Source organism: Lontra canadensis, unplaced genomic scaffold (genome assembly GCF_010015895.1).
Source record: "Lontra canadensis isolate GAN:19392208 unplaced genomic scaffold, GSC_riverotter_1.0 scaffold18, whole genome shotgun sequence".
NCBI lineage: Eukaryota > Metazoa > Chordata > Mammalia > Carnivora > Mustelidae > Lontra > Lontra canadensis.
This window is the reverse complement of record NW_022631012.1, coordinates 14794893-14803888: the sequence shown is the minus strand read 5'-3', so window position 1 is coordinate 14803888 and position 8996 is coordinate 14794893.

The following is an 8996-nucleotide window of genomic DNA, read 5'->3' as shown; positions in this document are numbered from 1 at the left end:
CATGCACGCCCCCTCCCCCACGGCTTTGGTAGGGGTTAAAAGTCCTTTCTCTGATGTAATGTTGGTACAGCAGATGCCATTTTATATTTAGTACTTTTTATTGAACGTTTTATTTGCCAGTATAAAACTTGACAACTCTCTGTGGGTCCCCAAGTCTCGTGGGGTTGGATATTACTGGTCCATGAAATCCTAATGTCTGGCAATGACACCATGGACTATCATCTCCAAAAGAGCATTTTCCAAAGTAGCAGATAGTTGAGAGCCATACTTGATGATGAAGGCTTGGCGTAAGTGCTTCGATTCTACGTGGATGCTGAAGATTGCAGAGTCTTCCTGCTGTTCCCAAAGCAAATGCCCTCCTCACTAGCACTAGAATCGGGCCTCAAGACTACCTGCGGGAAGCAACTTTGATTCTGTATAAGTATTTTGACCCATAATTGGTTGGAACCCCGTTGTTCCAGTTTGAGTCTGGAGGCTTTCCAAGCAGGGTTATCTGTGAGCAGTCTTTGATGCAGAGAAAGTTTTCTTATGTTTTGATGGTCCTTCTGATGTTCAAGCATCCAAATCTGATGCCTTGACCACCCTGGAATTAGTTATAAATTGTGTTCCCAGATAATCTAGTGAGTCGGCCTACAACTGGGAAACTTTTAGTAATATCCCACTGAATACAAAAGTGAAGAAGAAGGATTGATGAATTTGACCCTTGACCAAGTTCACACTCAGTCACTCAGTCAAATATCAGGACTAAGTATAACTTGAGCCGCTCCTAGGTTCTACTCATAAAAACACACAGCAGAACCTTGGAGGACACTGACCCTCCCATCCACAGTGGATTTAAGGTTTTTTTCCCCTGGGATTTTAGTATTTTGAGGTTTACATGTTACCTGCTCACTGACATTTTTCTTGAAGGCAAATACCATGATTTCCATAAACATTCCCACATTTTAAATAATTGAACATTATACCAAGCCCCATCCTTGGCCATTGGACTATGAAGATATTGAGAGAAACCCATCATTTACAGGCAGGCACTATGTTTTAGATGCTTTTAACATGGTTCTCATACACAAAAATACTGCAAGATAGGTAGGATTTTTCATGTTTTTATCAAGGTGAAAACTGAGATCCAGCTTAAATAATAGCCCAAAGTCATAGAAACCTAAGAAGTGGAGTAGTCAGGACTCACACCAGATCTTTCTTATTTCAAACCAAACACCATGTTGTTTGAGTAAGACACAGGACCTTTCCTCAGAGAGCTCACAGTCTAGTAATCCCGTTCGGCATGCTGTTCAGCCTGAGCACCTCTGACTGTGACTCCTGCGTTGGACCAAGTTCCCACCTATGAACTCGTATTTCCCCAAGGTGGAAGACAGAAATTCACATTCCCAACCTTCCCTGCACATGACTTAGATGACTTCGATCAGCCACACCTGCAGGACACTTTGATTTGGAGAGGAGTGGAACGAGGAGAAGTATGCCATGCGGATTCCCTTCTGTTGAGAGCAGTAATAGAACCATCCAGACTTCAGAGGCACGAGAGGCAGACGTTCTGCAGGTGGTACCCTTGCCCAAGACCACAGAACCAAGTTCTGACGTCTGTGCCCCGTGGGGAAGGGGGAAGCAGTGTGGTTTCCAGCAGAGTAGTCTGGGACATTGACTCTAACCTCTAAGCCTGATTTTCTGACTCTCCCCAGACTTCAACGAGCACTCTCCGGTCTGCTAGCAAATTCCTTCTGCTTCTGTGGCTCAAGTGAGTTCTATGTCGTCAGTTAAAGATCCAGACTTTGTTTCCCTCACAGTGACTTCAACGTAATAGACATTTCATACATTTGGTTTGTTGGTTGATGAATAAGAAAGTCACAGGATAAATAAATTAATAGAAAGTAAGCTTTCAAGGCCCTTCACCATCCTGGTTACTTCCATTCCTCGGACGTCTAATCGATTTACCAATATTTTTCCAGAACATGTCATCCAGAACTGAGAATAATGCTACAATGTGGCCTGATTCGTTTGAAGAGGGTAGGATGATCCCTTTCCTCGATCTCAGCTGTATTCATAAGTTGAAACGACGTAAGCTTCCCGTGTACCTGTATCACATGATTAATACAAGAAGCCTAAGAGCTTCAGGGAGTTTGCTCCCGCATGAGCTCACATATGTGACGTGGTTACTAGAAGAGCAAACGCTGCCTAGGATGGCGCCAGTGCTACCTCAGGGACAGCAGCAGGCCCCGGTAAAGGTGGAATGGGCTGGTTTCCAAAGTCATAAGCTCCTAGTCATGGAGGGACAAGGCTGCATGGCCTCTAGCCAAGGAGGCCTCCAACCTGAGAACGGATTTCAGTTTGAGTGAGGGGATGTGCTAGACAACAAAATCTGTGGCTCAGCGATTATATCTTCAATGAAAGCAGAGAATCACAGACCCGAATGAATGACCCAGACATGGGCTTACAAACGTCGGCCTGAGCGGCTGCTGAGGCATCAGGGACCTTGGTTATGCATCAAAGAAATATTCAGATGAGGTTCATCTCTATAAAGTAATTCAAATCCCTAATCCTGGCTGAAGTTGAAAATCGAAAAATCCAACTGGATAAAAACTATGAAAGGGGGGCACCTGGGTGGCTCAGTGGTTTAAAGCCTCTGCCTTCAGCTCAGGTCATGATCTCAGGGTTGTGGGATCGAGCCCCGCATTGGGCTCTTTGCTCAGCAGGGGGCCTGCTTCCTCCTCTCTCTCTGCCTGCCTCTCTGCCTACTTGTGATCTCTGTCTGTCAAATGAATAAATAAAATCTTTAAAAAAAAAAAGAAAAACTATGAAAGGTACCCCACTTAAGCATTTATTGGTTAAAAAAAAAAAAAACAACCAAACAAACAAAAAACCCAGGCTTTGTGCCCTCCTGGTGTTTTCACTGGATGGTGAGGGAACTGACAAGTAAAGAAAAAACATGAAAAATAAGTAAATTATAGATTATGTTAAAAGCTAGGGAAAAAAACTCAAGTAGGATAAGATAAAAGGGATCCACAAGCAGGAGCGGAGTTGGTTTGCAATTTCCAATAAGCTAGTCCGAGTCGTCCTCCCTGAAGAGCTGATGTTTGAGCGGACTAGAGGGGGTGGAGGAGCGGGACGGCCATGGCAGAGGGGACACAGGGCGCTCTCCTAGCAGAGCCGAGAGGTAGAAGGAGAGCAAAGGTGTGAGGGGGCCTGTGTATTTTGGGGAACCCAGAGGCTGATGAGGCAGGAGCCCAGAGCGCCGGGGGAGAGTGGAAGGGAAAGAGGTCAGGAAGGGTCAGATTCTGTACGAGGATGTGGCTCCGACCCAGCTGGGAGCCTAACGAAGGGGGGAGCTTGTCCGATTGTGGATGTACGGGGAAGGCCACCTGATGGAACTTTGCTGACGGAAAAGAAACAGAATAAAGAATAAATCCGCGGTTTGAGGTCAGAGGAATTGGAAGGTTGGAGTGGCCATCAGCCCAGGGGGGCACATGTGGGAAGAAGACAAGGGGGTCAGTTAGAGCCGCGTGAAGTGGACGTGCTGGCGGGCAGCGACACCGAACAGTCCGGAGACCCGGAGTGGATGCTGGGGGTGGTCGGCGCGCGGGCAGGGTCTCAAGACAGTGAATGAGGGAAGAGCAGATCCAGGAAGAGGAGGACCAGAGAAGGAAGCCTGCAGCTCCCCCCGCATCCCCGCCACCCCCACGAAGACCCCAGAGAGAAAAGAAAGGGTCCGCAAACATGCACAAAACAAGCAGCGATGAAGCAGGAGGGAAAACAAGAGCTCAGTGCCATCCATGTTTCAACAACTCCCTTGGAAGATTCCAGAAGGCTACTAAAACATTGCGTTCATTTGCTTTCTCCTTAAGAAAGAAAACCACATTTAGGCTCTCAAAGGGAGGAGGGAAGCAAAGAAGGGGGCGGGGGGAGGAAAGAGATGTAATAAGGGAGAATGGAAGAGAGAGGGAGGGAGTGGAGGCACAAAGAAGGGACTGGAACACACACACACATATCAGCTTTATTGTTGTTGTTGTTATTGTTGTTTAAGATTTATTTATTTTAGAAAGAGAGAGCCTGAGTGACTGCACATGGGGGTATGGGGCCGAGGGAGAGGGCGAGTGTCCAGCAGACCCTGCACCAAGTGAGGAGCCAGGTGTGGGGCTCCATCCCACCGCCCTGAGATCATGACCTGAGCCCAAATCAAGAGCGAGACGCTTAATTGACTGAGCCACCCAGGCACCTCGAGGCACACACAAGAGCTTGAAATCCTCTAAGGTGACTTTTGGAAAACATCAGACTTGATCCTACTTTAAAACTCATGGGAATTATTTTTAAGTCATTTCTAACATTTTATTATATCCTGCATCTCTTTCTTTCTTGGAAGATTGGAGGAAGTCAAGGAAGCGGTTTTCTAGGTGCTTCTACATATTTAATAATAACAATTCTGAGATATATGAATTATTAGCTTCATTTCCCACAGAGGAAACTGTGGGTCTGAACACTAATTTAAGCTGCAAAACTGTTGAGAACTGGTACTAGGATAAATCACCACCTCCTCACAGTCACCTGGAGACAGACTGAAATTATAAAGACTTTTCTCCCTACCTCTTTTTTAAGGTGAGGGAGGGTCCCTAGGAATGCTCAGTCCAAAGTTGTCACCGAGCCTCCCAGAACTCCTTTCATCTCTGATGTTTTAATGGGATTATGCCTGTTAATGGATAGTGAATAAATTATAGTTCTCTTTAATTAATCATTGCTCTGCACTATTTATTACAGTGTTAATGGAATATTTTTGTAATTATTTCTCCATATGTGAAGGTAACACTTTAAACCTTTTAGAATGTCACTGAAGAAGCTACTTCTAGATTCTTCTGGGACAGTTTTACTAGCAGAGTATGGTGTTTTTTAAAAAATGGGCTTTGCTTTCAGAACAAAATTCCATCAGAAATGTCAGACTCAGATAAGATTATGAAAACGTGTGTTAAGAGAAGTCAAAAGGTCATCTCATATAAAGCATGCCGGCCCATAAATCGATGTTCAGTTCATAGGGTCTTTTTAGAACATTCTAGGACATAAAAATAAAGAGGTGGTGTGATACTAGGTTGAAAACGCCAGCTGTGGAGGTGCGCAGACCCGGCTGTCCAGCCCTGGCTCCACCACATCCTGGCGACAATGGATCAGCAGCACTGGAAATCACCTGAACCTCACTGCACGGTTCAGTCTTCATTTCTGTCTCTGACTCAGCGTGCCAGGCCTGGGTTGTCCTGGGGGCATGCTCATCCCGAGAAACACTGTCCCTCCTCACTCCACAGGACCTGTGTCACTTCCCCCACCTACCCTTGTCCTCTGCATGGACAAATGCAAAGAAAGACTCCACACCAACCACAGCAACCACAATGTGCCACAGGTTCTGTGACAGTCCTCTGACGGTGGGACACCTGGGCGCCGTATGAGCATAGAAGGATTTGTGAGCACACTGGCCCAGCAGTTCAAGAAGGGCTTCCTGGAAGAAGTGACACCTGGGCTGATCCTCAGATTTGGCTGGGGTAAGAGCTCTGGGTACTAAAGAGAAGGTACAAGGTACAGGGAGTAACAGTGGAGCAAACGTGTCTTTCCCTTATCATCTTCCTATCAGTTACACTCAACATCTTTCCCTTTATCCTCTGTGGCAGAGGCTGTTAGGTGCCTAGCCAATATCCACATTGCTCCTTCTCTCTGGAGTTAATGCAGCAGCTAGAAACGCTTACAAGTCTCCCTTGCGTTCAGGTGTACAGCTTGAAGAAGCCTCCACAAAAGAAAAGGAGTATGGCGTTCTTTACTCCTCCTCCCATCTCAGTGTCTGGAAGGTGGGTGTGATGGTGAGAGCTCTAGCAGTCTTTTTGGACCATGAGAAAGAAGGGACGTGGGAACACCAGTAAAAGCGAAGCTGGGTGTGTGTGAGTCCCTGACAAACTTCATGAAACCAGCCGACCTCAGCAATTGCTTTCTTGTAAGAAACAGGTAAATTTTTACCTTGTCTGCATCATAATTACTTCGCCCCCCTATTATATGCAGCCAATGCTAAGTGATCCACCTTTCAAGACCATCCCAGCTAACAAATAATTATCATTTCTTTCTCCAAATTCATAGCACGTTTGTATCAGTCACCAAACAAATCTCTGTCTGGAGACAACCACATGTATGACTAGTTCACTTTTCCTGGACTATATTAAACCTTTCCAACAAGTTATAAGTTCTCCTTGAAGGGAGAACATCAAGTCATATATTTTCCCCTTGTCACCTCAGTTCCTAGCAAATCATCTGACACAGAGGAAATGTTTAATAGACGTTTACTGTCTCATTGTGCCATAATGGGCCTTTAGAAAAAAATGTAGGGACTTCTAAATCTTTGTTTAAATCTTTATAGAAAGGGAAACAACAGTGTAAAGGAAAAGATCTCCTCTAAGAAAAACTTTAAAAAGACAAAAACTCAACCAACGGAGTGATGGCTCTCAGATGTTACAGTAGAACTTAACAGAGAGAATCAAGAAACCTCTCACTCCTTGGAAATGGAAGTTGCTCGCACAGAGACTGCCTTCTGGCAAAAGCCAGTCCATCTGCGGGCAGAGCCTCGCACTCTTGACTTTGTGACCTGTGGCGAAGCAGGACCCGTAAAAACACAACCTCGTGCATGAAGAAGTTATTTGTGCTAAAAGTCAATTATCTTTCACAAGGCATTCCTCCCAAGTCTTTAACCCCAACGCAGAATTCATTTACATCTGCATAAATACTGTGTTTTGCTTTGTCTTGAGCCTCTAATTTTTCTTTAGAAACCTTCAGAACTCTGTGCTTTGAGGCCATCTGCTTTCCTGGAAATATCCAGGATTCACAAACCGTCCTTAAAACCTATCTACATGGTCTGTGAGCTGTTAACTAAAAAAAAAGGCAAGTGAAACTAAGGAAGAAAGGAAAGAAAAATCACATCTGTAGGTCAAGAAAATGCAAAACACACAGACACACAGACACACACACACACAAAGACAATTTACAATATCAAAAGAAAATAAAATCACTTTTTAATTGACTTTCTCTTTGCCAGTTCTGAAGCTAAGCACTAGCTCCTTCCTTACTAACTTTAGTCTTTTGAGCAATTTTTTCCATTGTAAGCACTTTCTAAAAAATCATTTTCACACATTTCTCAGATACATCAATCCTTCCGGCATTCCTCTATGCACACATTATGGTACCCCAGCTCTAAATATAAAAGACTTTTATTATGTCCATTAACCATGGACATATGTGCTCCAAAAGTTTCCTGACACGCAGTCATTTGTGGGTTTTTAATTATAAACAGAAAATATTCACTAGAAAAATAAAGAAGCAAGCCCATAAATATATCTTTATACACTTGAGTTTTGTTTGTATACGACAAAACGTTGGCGCAATGGCTTTCCCGGTTGCCAGCTCCGAATGTGAGCACGCGTGCGTTTCCAAACACACAGGGATGCACACACATTCCCACGTACAATTAACTCCATGCCTCGTACAGGACACAAACATCTGTAATTGTGGGTGCTGCTCCCTTATTTCTAAAATAAGGGAGCTGGCTCTTCCTGACACTCACCGGGTCTCACTGCACATGAAAAATTAAATGGGAAAGAAAGCAATGCCCAGTAAAATACTTGACAAACGAAGTCATATTTATTGAATGCGTTTTATTTTAACAACCAAAAAATTCTAACAGCCTAACAATGCACATAAGTTAAAAATTAATTATCACTTAGTGATAACAAAGATAGTTGATTTACATGGAAAAAAGAACATTTACAATATGTTAATCCTTATTCACATTGTTGATACCGCAATAAAACACAATTTGTTTTTTTCATTTCACAAAAAAAAAAAAAGGCGGGAAATTGTGCTTTGTCAAGAGGCACTACAAGAGAAAGTTTCTTCTTCCAAATAGATATTATATGACAGATATTGAATAAATAGACATATATGCATTGTAATTCGCAAAGATCTGGCAAGACCACAGGCTAAAATGCCCACAGATTCACTTAGAATCACTGCAAACTCGGCAGTGAAATTAAAAAATAAAAGGCAAGACTTAGCATTGAAAAATACCTAATAAATTTTTGGTTGAAGTGTAAAAGATACCAAATGCGGATGCCATCGATAGATGAACCACCTTGTAAGAGCTTGGCAAAATCAGTTTCCATTACGTGTACAGAGTGACCTTCAGCAACAGTGTAAGAAGACAATTTGGAAAGAGTAACTCGGAGATCAGCAAGCAGCAAGCGTGGACTTTCGGATTAAAGCTGCAGCATACTACAGAAGCAGAAGGACGGGCCCAGGCCTTAACTGCAAACCACCATCCTTTTGCAAAGGTACGTGACGCTCGCGTCAAGAGAATGTTTCGACATTGTTATCTGAAAAAGTACAGGAAAATGTCCCTTTCAAACCTCCAGAGGTTACTGAGCAGCTAGAATTAGCTTGTATTGCAACATGTCTTCTCCCTGTATAGTGTAAGTTCTGAGTTAATATCTACACATAGAGGTTTTTTTTTAACTCCTACCTTTTATACCTTTCAAATATATAAATAGTATTAACAGTTATATTACAATGCTTGTGTAGTAAACAGAAAATAACTTTCAAAGTGATATTGCATGAGGTCTTTGACAAGGTTGCATGAGAGCACAACTCCAAAAAAATCCAACCAGGTGGGACTGTTTGATGGCCGCGCGAAGCAGGGATCGGGTCCCGAAGGTGAGGTCACCTCTTGCAATTACTCTAAGGAGAAGTGGGAAGTAATGCTAGTGATGCTTCTGAGAGGAAGCCACAGGAGGTCTGGAGACCCATAGTAGACTGCAGCTTTAATGCTCGTCCCGCTGCACAGCCAGTCGGTATTAGTTCTGCCTTACGTAAGGGCATCGCTATGTAGGTAACTGAGAAGATGTTTCCGTTTATGACGAGTAGGTGATTCCAACTGAAATCGCTTCGCTTACTCTACTGCCTGGAGCTGCACAATG